We start from the raw sequence: 13,240 nt of genomic DNA on the forward strand, positions 1-13,240 counted from the left end.
TAGTATTTTATTTATTTGGTTGTATTGGGTGTTAGTTTTGGCACACAGGCTGTCCTAAGGCATGTGGGATCTCAGATCCTTGACCAGGGATCAAACACATGTCCCCTGGATTGCAAGGCAGATTTTAAACCACTGGACCACCAGGGAAGTCCCTTATTTTTTTTTTTTTAATATTTGTTTACTCTTTGTGACTAAAATAATATAAAAGTAAATTAAATGCACAGAAGATTGCAATGGTTTTACCTAAATTAATTGTTTCAAATTTGGAATTTATCAAGACAGTCATTTTTCCTCATAGATTAACTTATACAAAAATTATTTAAACATTTTTTAAAAACTAGAGTTTATATAAGATTTGTCTGAAAAAGTTCTAATACTAAAAAGTTTGCAACCAGCATCTTAGGACATAATTTGTCTGGACATAGAGACTGAGCTGTTAGAGTAGCTGAATTTTCCTTCTTGACATGCATGCAGGCTTACCTTCTTCTGGACTGCCTTATTCTTTTACTCTCCAGTTTGAAGCAGTTTCTTTATCTGTGGTAGCAATGGAAACAATGTAATTAATGTTCTACTGCCTTCACCAGGAGAGCCCACAGTCCCTTTCCCTATAAACCTGGTTTTTAAAAGTTTCTTTGGAGAGTGTGTATACATGTGTGTGCACATGCATGCACTGATGTGTGTGCCTATGTGTCCATGTGTGTTACTAACAGCATTAGAGATTGTTGTTCTTCTTCTCTGTATGTATTTTTCTATTGTTAAAAAAATGAGGGGGACCTCCCTGATGGTCTAGTGGTTAAGACTCTACGCTGCCAATGCCGGGGACCTGGGTTCGATCCCTGGTCAGGGAACTAGATCCCACATGCTACCACTAAGACCCGGTGCAGCTAAACCAATTTACAAGGAGAGAAGGTGGAGAGATCATTTTCAAAAGTCATTTCCTGCAATAAAGAGGGGAGGGAAGGCACAAGTGTGAAGGCAGTGAGTCATCAGAAGGCAGCCTGGAGGAAGCACGAGGCCACAGGCGTGAGCTGGGGGAGCCTTGCTCAATCTTCCACAGGCCTCTCAGATTAGCGAGCTGAGCAGGGTATTGAGCCCTTCATATGTGAGAAGAGGGCATTGTGAGAGGTCCAGAGTGTACTGATGTACAGGGTGGTGGACAGCTGGAGATTCAAGGGAAAGGCAGACAGGCTGGTCCTGGGATTTTGGCTGGGGCCACTTCAGTTCAGTTCAGTTTAGTTGCTCAGTAGTGTCCAACTCTTTGCGACCCCATGGACTGCAGCATGCCAGGCCTCCCTGCTGCTGCTGCTGCTGCTGCTAAGTCGCTTCAGTTGTGTCTGACTCTGTGCGACCCCATAGACTGCAGCCCACCAGGCTCCCCCGTCCCTGGGATTCTCCAGGCAAGAACACTGGATTGGGTTGCCATTTCCTTCTCCAATGCATGAAAGTGAAAAGTGAAAGTGAAGTCGCTCAGTGGTGCCCAACTCTTAGCAACCCCATGGACTGCAGCCTACCAGGCTCCTCCGTCCATGGGCTTTTCCAGGCAAGAGTACTGGAGTGGCCATTGCTTTCTCCTTGTCCATCACCAACTGCTGGAGTTTATTCAAACTCATGTCCATTTAGTCGGTGATGCCATCCAGCCATCTCATCCTTGGTCGTCCCCTTCTCCTGCCTTTAATCTTTCCCAGCATCAGAGTCTTTTCTAATGAGTCAGTTCTTCACATCAGACAGCGAAAGTAATGGAGTTTCAGTTTCAACATCAATCCTTTCAATGAATATTCAGGACTGATTTCCTTTAGGATGGATTGGTTGGATCTCCTTGCAGTCCATGGGACTCTCAAGAGTCTTCTCCAACACCACAGACCAAAAGCATCAATGCTTCGGCACTCAGCTTTCTTTATAGTCCAACTCTCATATCCAGACATGACTGCTGGAAAAACCATAGCCTTGACTATGTGGACCTTTGTTGGTAAAGTAATGTCTCGGCTTTTTAATATGCTCTCTAGGTTGGTCATAACGTTTCTTCCAAGGAGTAAAATGAGGCTCCCAGGGTTGCTTGGACTGTGTGAATGTGGACTCAGGATAGACAGGGCCTTACCACTCGGTCAGATAAAACACACCTCAGGCACCCTGCATAGGGATGTGAACTGGATCGTTGGAAAAAGCAGCACTTCCAAGATGGGAGGAGGAAGAGGGCAGAAGGAGCTGAAGGGGGCAACTCTATAATCAGTGTAGCGGCCCCAGGCCCTGAGAAGAATCACGGGGCTCCCAACCTGGACCTGACCCAAGCAATTGCAGAGAAGGTGGTCAAGGGGCAACTAGGAGGCCCTATCCAGAAGGAAGACTGAGAAGGAGGTGTGGAAAGAGGCTGCAATGTCCATGGCCAGGCAACTAGGGCAAACCAGTTCCGCCCCCAGCTTAAACTGGAGATCACGACTCTAGCAGCTGACTCTGTGGGTAGTGGGTGAGTGGGAGGATTATATTCTAGATAAAGCCTAGACTGACAAGTCCCACTAGAGCTTTGAAGAAGAATTAGGAAAGCGGAACCACAGGATGCCTGGTTCCTCTTGTATAAAATTTAAAGTCTCACATCACTACTGACTTATTCTAAGTCTTGCTGTGGTTAACTGCCCCATCATTTGCTCCCTTTGTTGTCTTTTATTTCTCAAGAATTAGGAGTGCATTGCAGGGATGAAGACTGGTCAAGAAATCAGACTGCCTGCTTTCATTATTGTAGCTTCGTCACTTATCTGTGTGGTAAGGCAAGCTTTTTAAATGTCCCTTTTTAAACGTCCTTTATCTGTAAAGTTGAACTATTGTCAGAAAGAACACATAATATGATTAAATGAAATCATGCATTTAGGGACTTCCTTGGTGGTCCAAGGAAGGTTAAAGACTCCACTTTTCAAATGCAGGGGTGTTGGGTTTGATCCCTGGTCAGGGAATTAGGATCCCACATGCTGCATGGCAGGCCCCCCCAAAGTATCAAGCATGTAAAGATCCTGGCACAGGGTAAGGGTTCAATAAACATTTGTCAGTTGAGATGGTAAAGCCAGAAATAATAGCAGCGGTAGGAATGAGAGTGACAACCCAAGTGGCAGTCAGGTACATGTTTCAGGGAAAGAAGAGTAAAGTCGAGAATGCTGCCCTATAGGACTGGTGTGCAGAGGAATCAGAGAGGCAGCGCTTCCTACCGTGGTTAATCTCTGGGCACCTCATCAACCCAGGTTGGTTCCCTTAAGCCCGCCCACAGCTCTGGAAATCCTCCCTTCCTTCAGTCTCTACGCTGAAACCGTGTTAGTGGATTCCTTCCCCTGCTGGGGCCCTGACTGATCCAGTACTGATGGTGGTTGTGTATCTTTCCATCAGTCTTTTGTGCTGGGCCTCAAACCAGCCCCTTCTTCCAACTTGCTCCCCATCCTTGGCTTTGGGCACCAGCTTATTTCTAAGCATTTAAGTGTGACTTTCAGTCATCTCTGACTGGTTCTTCCCTCTCCCCGAGCCCCCACAATCTAACGTCCTGAGACTCTACATTCCTACCCCACAGAATACCTCATGTCCTCCCCCTCATCTCCTTTCCCATGGCTTCTCCTTTCCATTCAGATTCTTCTTACTGCCCACTTGGGCTAGGGAGAGAGCATCCTAACTAGACTCCTAGGCTTCAGGTTCCTCCTCTACACCCTTCATTCAGCCTATGATTTGCTGTCAGATTAATCTTCTTAACTCTGGGGCTTTCAAAATTTTTTGGCTGTGACTCACAGTAGGAAACATATTTTACTTTACTACCCAGTACACACATACAAAACACAAAAAGCACCATTGCACTCTGCTTTTTTTATCATGAGACTCCTGAAATTGACTTTGTGACCCACTAACGGATCATATCCCACAGTTTGAAAGTAGTGCCCCCACAACAGATTTAATCGTGTCCCTACCCCAGTGAAAGCTGTCAATAGTCCCCATCATTGACTGAAGTCAGTACAAACTGTTTAACCTGGCATTTAAAGGCTTCGATAGGATGACCTTGACTTGTTGGCCTAAGCATCTATGTCATTTTTACCTCTCTGACCTTTAGTGACCTAATATAGAGAAGAGGAACAACAATATTTCCCTAGCATGAAGGCCAGGGGTAGACCAGATGATACATTTAGCTTCCTCTTTAAGGGCTATGATTCTGGGAGCATATGTGCCCACTATCCAGTCACCAAACATATCTCCTCTCTGGTCTTTGGACACTTCCTATACCTGTGTCATCGTTTCCCGTTGCTCCATTTAGCCATCTTCCTCCATCTCTCTCTATCCTCCTATGTTGAAATCCCATCAAAGTTCAGCAAAGGCAAAGGACACAGGAATAAAAGGTTAGAAAATACTTAAGCAATTCAATTAGTGTACTGAGGGTGAAGCCACTCAGGCTGGTATGTTACACACAGATGGGAAGATGAAACTAAAGAAGTAGGGTAAGTGAGATTATGCCAAACTGAGACCCTCAGGCTGAGATTTCATCTTAATTTAGAGGTCACGGGGAGTCACTGAGAGTTTCTGAACAGGTGTGATATAGCTAAAGGTGAGGTTTAAGAAAACTTATCTACCTGGAGCTGGGGCAACAGAGGTTATTTCAGTAGTAAAACTGACATAGCCCAGATGAAGCTGGTCTTATGAGAGGCCAGGTCATGGATGGATCCTATAAATTCAGGCAGGCAGCACCGTGGAGGTTCAGCTATGGCCACAGATAAGCATTCTGGAGAGCAGATGGAATATGGTGACAAGTTATGTCACCATAACAAGAAGGTGCCTGGCTTCTGCCAACTCTGGCAACACAGTGCAGGGGCTCAGCCAGGAATGAGGACTCAGGGTTAGGGGGCTGGTCCTTGACAGGGCTGCTGGGAGCAGAGCTTAGGAACCATACATTTTACTCAGACCCTGGATAAGACAGTTTCTCTGCCAAGTAGTGTTGCATATTGATCTATCTGACTCCCAAGCCTGAAGTCTGAATGATACCGAACTGAGGTCTCTGAGGACAAGAAGCAGAATCTCTCTCCTCCTGAGACCTGGCATAGTGCCTGTCCAGAGTAAGCCTAGATAAATATTTGTTGAATCAAACTGAAAAGAGATTATCATTCCTATCACCCCACAGATAATCGCTGCCTGTTTGTCTGCACTGGTGATTCTTGGTGTCCTGGGCCTTATACTGTTTAACTGAAAGAGCTCAAATACTAAAGCTCTGTGACTGATTATACTGATACTCTGAGTTCATTAATCTGGGCTTCCCTGGTGGCTCAGATGGTAAAGAATCTGCCTGCAATGAGGGAGACCAGGTTCAATCCCTGGGTCAAAAAGATTCCCTGGAAAAGGGAATGGCAACCCACTCTACTATTACTGCCTGGGGAATTCCATGGACAGAGGGTACAGTCCATGAGGCTGCAGTTTCTAAATGAGTTTCCCAGGTGGCTCAGTGGCAAAGAGTCCACCTGCCAATGCAGGAGATGCAGGAGACACAGGTTCAATCCCTGAGTCGGGAAGATCCCCTGGAAGAGGAAATGACAACCCACCCCAGTATTCTTGCCTGGGAAATCCCATGGACAGAGGAACCCCAATAGTCCATGGGGTTGCAAAAGAGGCAGGCATGACTTGGCGATTAAACAACAACACATTTCTAGATGAAAGGCTTCAGGTGTGGCTTCCACGACTGATGATGTGTGTGAACAGCCAATGGAGAAATGAGCGTTAGTGTTGTCTTTCATCCCATAGCCTTGGGGTAGGGGTGGGGTGGGCAGAGAGAGCTCGGCTCTGCAGCAAACCTGAACTGGACATCATTGTGAGATTTGTTTCCCCTCAGGCAGGGAAAGAAACCTGTCTTTTTTCATGTGTCCTTTTCCAGATGTATCTTGCTCGATCCACCCCCTGAGGTGTTCAGGAGATGAGAGGAGCCACTCACGGAGCAGCCAGAATTAGAGGAAGCTGAGAATGTGTGGGCGCTGCGGGCTCTGCGTGGGCGCTGCGGGCTCTGCGTGGGGCCCCCAGCAGTTCTAGCAACCCCAGCGCAGGTGGGAGCTAGCCACCCTGAGGGAGCACGCTCCTGGGGGTGAGCAGGGAACACCAACGGCCAGGAAAAGGGTGTAGAATTGCTTTCCTTGGTAAACTCTCCATAAGCATGTATTATTCATACTCCCTGGCTCCGAGTTATTCAGTCAATACTTATTATGGGATTTCCCTGGTGGTCCAGTGGCTAAGACTCTGACCCGGGTTGGGGAACTAGATCCCACACACTGCAACTAAGACCCTGCACAGCCAAATAAATTTACTCACTAAAAAACACTTACTTACTAAATGTCCCTCTGCTAACAGGAAAGCAGAGGGAAGACAGGTTTATTCCACTATTGAGGCTCCGGTGCTGTGCTGTGCTTAGTCGCTCAGTTGTGTCCAACTCTGTGACCCCTTGGTCTGTAGCCCACCAGGCTCCTTTGTCCATGGGGATACTCCAGGCAAGAATACTGGAGTGAGTTGCCATGCCCTCCTCCAGGGGATCTTCCCGAACTTAGGGATCAAACCTAGGTCTCCCACATGGCAGGTGGATTCTCTACCAGCTGAGCTACCAGGGAAGCCCTTTTGAGGCTCCTATTTAAAAAATAAAAGGCTAAGCAAAATTTCAAAACCATACTATATTTTAATGTGCTTTTGAAATTAAAATTATATGATGAATACTATTGCTTTGGTCCCTCTTATAACTACAATTTTATGTCTGAATTCATAACCTCATTTGTAGGTAGGGCAGAAGTCCAAATTTGAGGCTCTTTATGAATATGAGGACTGGATCTTTTGCCCCTAACCCCCCAGGCCTCCCCCTTTGTTCCCTACCAGGTCCTGAAGCATAGAGGACTGAACCACAGAACATTATTGCTTTGACTAACATCAGACTCTCCACTGCTTCCATTCAATGCAGAGGCTTCCTTTGATTTAAGTCCAGCCTGCTGCTTTAAACTGTCCTGAGTGGCTCCACCCAGATGTAAGGCTCTGTCTGTCCCTGTCTGAAGCCGGTCTCCTGGATCGTGAGAACCTTTACTGCCAACTCACCCAATAAACCATGCTACTTGGCTTGAGTTCTATCTATGATTTCCTCACAAGCACTTAAACTGTGAGGACGCCCTATTTCTAAATGCTTGGACACAATCACGTGCAGCAACAGGAAAAGCAGGGATTCCCCAGAGACTCTTTTGCTTGGGCACATGACACATGCCTCTAAACCCACTTAGCCAGGAATAGGAGGTACCCTGATGTCCAAACACAGAAGCATATGACTTGATGCCATTGTGATCAAATAAGGAAACACCAGCAACCTCTTTTAAAAACCAAAGGAACCTAACGCAAAACATTAACCCGTCTACTCTGTAAGATTTTGGCTTTAGAGAACGATGGTCAGAAGGACACATTTCTTTGGGATGGCTGAGTCTGCCTATTCTCCAGCTCTGCAAAACCCACCCGGGGGGCTCCTACAAGGCCATCTGACCTCTGGGTCAAAACCTTGTTGGATTTTCCTTGCTCAGATCTAAGAATCTCACATCTGTTTGGAGAGAATTAAGGAGTCGGCAATCCACCGGTAGAGTCCCCATATAAACGGGTTCTGTCTCTTCAAGAAGTGGGACATGGGGTGACATGGTTAGAGAGACCTGTCTAAAGTTCTTAGTAACCTGGATATCATTGATATGTAAAAGTGCCTACCCTTCAGAAAAATCAGATAAGCAGATGAGAAAGAGCTAAAGGAATAACCTAGACTCTACAGTATCATTAAAGGAATAAAAGTATTTTTTCAAGCCTCATCTTAATTATAAAGAGGTACAAATATGATCATATAGCTGCCAGAACCGTGTTTTTTGGCAAACAGCTATGTAATTTCTGTTTTCTCACAGGCTATGGCAAAGGGAAAACATTTTTTAAAAACTTTTTTTTTTTTTTTAGTTCCCAAGAGGAAAAAGAAGACAAGTGGAAGAAACACTTTTCCCCATACTCGATCATACTTACATTTGTAAAACTAGTGTACTTCTGTTTATTTTAAAAAGCTTCTGCACATCAGCAAAAGGCTAGAAGACAGAGCTGGTTACTCCGTGTTTGTCTTGGGTGTTATCTCTTGAAAGAAAAGTATAAAGGAAGTACCATATCCATCATTAATCACTGAGCTCTAGAAACCCTTAGTCACATGACTTTTAGCGTGTGTTTCGAAAGGAAATATTGACTGTTGCCTTCCTTTCTTTGACTTTAAGGGTGAAAATTCTGTATAGTTTTTACACAAATTCTGGTGGATTTGACCGTAACTAGCCCCTCACTTTCTCTGCCCACACCTTCACTCTTCGCCACCTTCTTTTTATTTCTCTGGCTGTGTCAGGTCTTACTTGCCACAAAGGAGCTTTGATCTTCATTGTGACATGCAGGATCTTTTGGTAGCGGCATGCAAACTCTTAGTTGCTGTGTGTGGGATCTAGCTCCCTGATCCAGGTCCCCTGCATTGGGAGCGCAGAGTCTTAGTCACTGGACCACCAGGGAAGTCCCTTCACCACCTTTATCATCAGTTAAAAATTATTTTCTCCACCCACTGCTATCAAGAACATTAGTCCTAAAAAAAAAAAAAAAAACATTAGTCCTAATTACTGCTTCCTTCATGTCTAAGAAACAGGGATGTCATTCAACCATTTAGTCACTTTATTCAATATGTGTTCATTCAGTGCCTGGTGTTTTCCTGGTGACCCCATGAGTTGTAGTCTGCCAGGCTCCTCTGTTCGTGGAATTTTCCAAGTAAGAATACTGGAGTGGGTTGCCGTTTCCTCTTCCAGGGGATCTTACTGACCTAGGGATCAAACCTGTATCTCTTGCGTCTCCTGCATTGACAAGCAGATTCTTTACCACTGCGCCACCTGGAAAGCCGACAGAGGTAAATTACACTCTTTCCAAGAAGACATCCTCCTTGTTCTTATTTTGTCCAACATCAGTCTCATCCTGTTCACCTCCTTTCCTGTCAGCAACATGCTGTGGTTCTTCCCTTTAACCTTGCCTCTAAACGTCTTGACAGAATAGTTCTATATTCCTCATCTTCTTTTCAGCCACCAAACCATGTAAGTTGGTTCCTGCTCACCCCACACTACTGAACTATCCTCTCAAGATTGGCAGTGAGGGTTCCCCCCATTATGAATCCTTATGGCAGCTTCACTGCGGCCCTCAGCCTCTCCCAGTACTAACACACCTGACTGTCTCCACCTGGCAGCGTTCCTCTCTACCGGACAGTGCTCTCCTTACACAGCCGAGTGACTGGTATTCCCAGGGTTCCATCCTCAGCGTTCTCTGTCTTCTGTCCAAGCTGGGAGATGCCATTCACTTTCCAGGCCTCTGTCTTCCATTGAATTCCACACCTAGAATATCTATACCAACAGGGATAGCGAACAGGTTTCATCTAAGGTACCGACTCTAACCAATTAGCAGTCGGTGCCTGAAGTACCACTGTGTTGAGAAGGATACTGAGGCCGCATGTGACCTCACCAAGAAAAAGTACAGTGATCAGTCATCAGCTCTGCTTCAAGTGGTGGCACGTGTGCCAGGTATTTGACATCAAGCTCCAAGCCTATCAGTGAGATAATGAGATAACCTGCTCCTGTTCCCATTATCCCTGCTCTGGATATTCTCTTTAAAGTATTACAATAGTCTCTGTGTGTTGCCTCCTTTCAGTCTTTCTCTTCTTCATCAGTCATCCAGCCCTTGTTTTATCCCCCCAAAGCAAACATCTATGTCTGTTGATTTATTATTTATTCATGCCTGTTTAGAAAGGCTCCCTCACCCTAGGATAAAACATATGGCATTAAAGGCCATTTAGAATCTGACTGCAGCACACCTATCACCATGTGCCCAGTGCCTCCCAGATCAGATGGTATAGCATTGGTTCACTGCAGAGACTTGAGACCAACCTGCCCTGGTTTCAGACTTCAATTCTGCCATGGTTCTGTGACCCTGAACTATTTGACTCTGTGTTATCTGACTCTGTGTTTCAGTGTCCTCATCAGCAAGATGAGGAGAACAATCCTACCTAGCTCTTGGTACGTAATAAACCCAATTAAACCTTGACTCCTATCATTGCTACCATGCCTGGCACACCTACCCTCAGTGACTTTGGTCGAACTGTCTCCATTGGCCCTGCTCCACCTTTTCCCACTCCCAGGAAGAATACATTGCTCCTTGCTCTTTCCTCCCCTAGAATGTGTCATACTCCTCTACTCCAGCGGTTATCACAGTGTACAGTACCCACTTGGGTTTTTTTGTTTGGCTGAGCACAGAGTGTAAGATCTTAGTTCCCCAGCCAGGGATGGAAGCCACGCCCTGTGCAGTGGACATGCAGAGTCTTAACCACTGGACCACCAAGGAAGTCCCTGTACTTAGTTTATTATGTGTGTGCCTGACCCAGTAGTTGGGGGCTCCTGACCCAGTTGGGGGCTTCCCTTGAACAGGAAAGGTTCATGCGAGAAAGTTTAGAACTGGATGGGAGGCTGTCTTATTTACTTTTATGTCTTCTTGTACCATGATGTCTGGAGAATAGTAGACATAATTATGTCTGAGTGACAACATGATGGCTGAAGGAAAAAATGAATTGGCAGAGGTCAAATGAGCACCAGGTGGACTTCCCTGGTGGCTCATACGGTGAAGCATCTGCCTACAATGTGGGAGAGCCACGTTCGATCCCTGGGTCAGAAAGATCCCCTGGAGAAGGAAATGGCAACCTACTCCAGTACCGTTGCCTGGAAAACCCCGTGGATGGAGGAGCCTGGTGAGCTACAGTTCATGGGGTCGCAATAAGTTGGACATGACTGAGTGACTTCACTTTCTTTCTTTTCTAGTGATAATGATTATAGTGGAATCTGTGGTCTATCTACAGGGAGATAATAAATAACAGTTAATCTGTTGGAATCTTATACTAGTAGCAGGTACATTTGTTCTTACTTTTTTTGTGCTAGTATATCACCAGGAATCAATTACCATGCTCTGACTTTTCCTTTGCCGCCAGAAAGAGCTTTTATTAACGTAAATGTTATAGTACTCATTTTCAACTCTATAAACATGAACTTCACTTTCCATGGTTCAATTCCATCCCAGCCTCCAATTCTATGCTAGATTTAGCCCAAACAGAAACTGGGCTGTAAGACCAATTCCTATTGGACTGTAAGGCCATTGACTTTTACTCTTGCTGGGATCATGGGCAAGTAGTTCTCAGGTCCCATGATCATATCAGGAGCTTGTCAATCTAGCTCTAATCTGACAGCTAATGATAACCTCAGATATGCAGATGACACCACCCTTATGGCAGCAAGTGAAGAGGAGCTAAAAAGCCTCTTGATGAAAGTGAAAGAGGAGAGTGAAAAAGTTGGCTTAAAGCTCAACATTCAGAAAATGAAGATCATGGCATCTGGTCCCATCACTTCATGGGAAATAGATGGGGAAACAGTAGAAACAGTGTCAGACTTTATTTTTGGGGGCTCCAAAATCACTGCAGATGGTGACTGCAGCCATGAAATTAAAAGATGCTTACTCCTTGGAAGAAAAGTTATGACCAACCTAGATAGTATATTCAAAAGCAGAGACTACTTTGCCGACTAAGGTCCGTCTAGTCAAGGCTATGGTTTTTCCTGTGGTCATGTATGGATGTGAGAGTTGGACTGTGAAGAAGGCTGAGCGCCGAAGAATTGATGCGTTTGAACTATGGTGTTGGAGAAGACTCTTGAGAGTCCCTTGGACTGCAAGGAGATCCAACCAGTCCATTCTGAAGGAGATCAACCCTGGGATTTCTTTGGAAGGAATGATGCTAAAGCTGAAGCTCCAGTACTTTGGACACCTCATGCAAAGAGTTGACTCATTGGAAAAGACTCTGATGCTGGGAGGGACTGGGGGCAAGAGGAGAAGGGGACGACAGAGGATGAGGCTGGATGGCATCACGGACTCGATGGACGTGAGACGTGAGTCTGAGTGAACTCCGGGAGATGGTGATGGACAGGGAGGCCTGGCGTGCTGCGATTCATGGGGTCGCAAAGAGTCGGACACGATTGAGTGACTGAACCGAACTGAACTGAATGATAACAAGAGGTTTGGAGAGCTCTGACTTACAACCTGGATTAGAAAGAAAAAGGCCTCCTCTGAAAGTAGTTACCACTTATCCCTGCCTCACGCTCTGGGTATGATTCAGAGTATACTTTTCTAGGCAATAGATTTCCACAGTTTATAGTAAACAGCCTCTCAGCTTACCTGTGTGCCTCTCAGCTTCTCTTCGAGATTTATGACCTTGGTTCTGCCCTTGTGGATTCAGAGCACATGGCATGCCCTTCAAATGTGCAGAAGGGGGAATCTTCCTCCATATTCTCCTATTTTCTACACAAAACAGATCTCCCAGTTCATTCCATGGAGATACTCATGCTTGCTGACATGGTGCCTGTATGCAGATTGGACTGATCTCCCAATGGGAGTCTGTCAATCCTGTTCCACCCCACCCTGCCTCGGGGTTGGCAGTGTCCAGAGTTCTGTTTGCACTGAGAGCAGTAGCTCTGTACAGGCTTATCTATAAGCTTATCTAGGCTCTCGGATGCTCTTGAAAAAGCTAAAGGCGAGCCTCCATCAAGTGGCTTATTTACAGTCCACCACTGCCTCGGGGTTTTACTCAGAAGAGAAAACCCCCTTAATTAATGCTCATCTCCCACCACAGCTGTCGGGACACGCCAGCCCTTCCGAGGTTGCCACAGGTCAGCAGGAACCCATAACGTTTGAGGAGCCCAGCCACCAGCGTATCCATCAAATCAATTACTGCCTGGTGTGAGGGGAGGAGGAGCCGCTGAACACCCCCAGAAAACAGCGGTTTGTTGAAGGATCCAGAACCCAGGTGAATGGTTACAGGGATGGAGTTGAGTTTCTTGAAGATCTGAGCCCACTGCTCTCCTCTGGCTTCCTTCTACCTGCAATAACCAGGGGACATCTGCCTCCAGCCTACCTACTCCCCTAGCTCCCTGAGCAATCTATCAGCCAGCATCTTTCCAAGGACCCCCAGGGGCAGAAAGCTGGAACTTCAAGACCAGAGTGACAGGCTGCCTGGAAAGCCACCAGGCTCAGTAATTTCTCAGTCTAGGGCAATACCTGCCTTCTCAGTGAACAAACTTCTCAACTTTAGTTAGAGTTGAGAAACATAAGCCACCTTTTCTGTCACACATTCTACCTGGATAAAAATGGTGTC

The 13,240-nt window shown here is 45.9% G+C and overlaps 1 protein-coding gene across 1 annotated transcript in view; it reads right to left on the reverse strand.

Moving 5' to 3' along the window:
- WDHD1 (WD repeat and HMG-box DNA binding protein 1) overlaps positions 1 to 13,240 on the reverse strand; it is a 151,753-nt gene that overhangs the window by 127,028 nt on the left and 11,485 nt on the right. The window contains exon 2 of the mRNA XM_042252549.2: positions 481 to 534. The gene's annotated coding sequence lies outside the window, so the exon portion shown is untranslated. The remainder of the gene's footprint in view (positions 1 to 480; positions 535 to 13,240) is intronic.

Source organism: Ovis aries, chromosome 7 (genome assembly GCF_016772045.2).
Source record: "Ovis aries strain OAR_USU_Benz2616 breed Rambouillet chromosome 7, ARS-UI_Ramb_v3.0, whole genome shotgun sequence".
Lineage (NCBI taxonomy): Eukaryota > Metazoa > Chordata > Mammalia > Artiodactyla > Bovidae > Ovis > Ovis aries.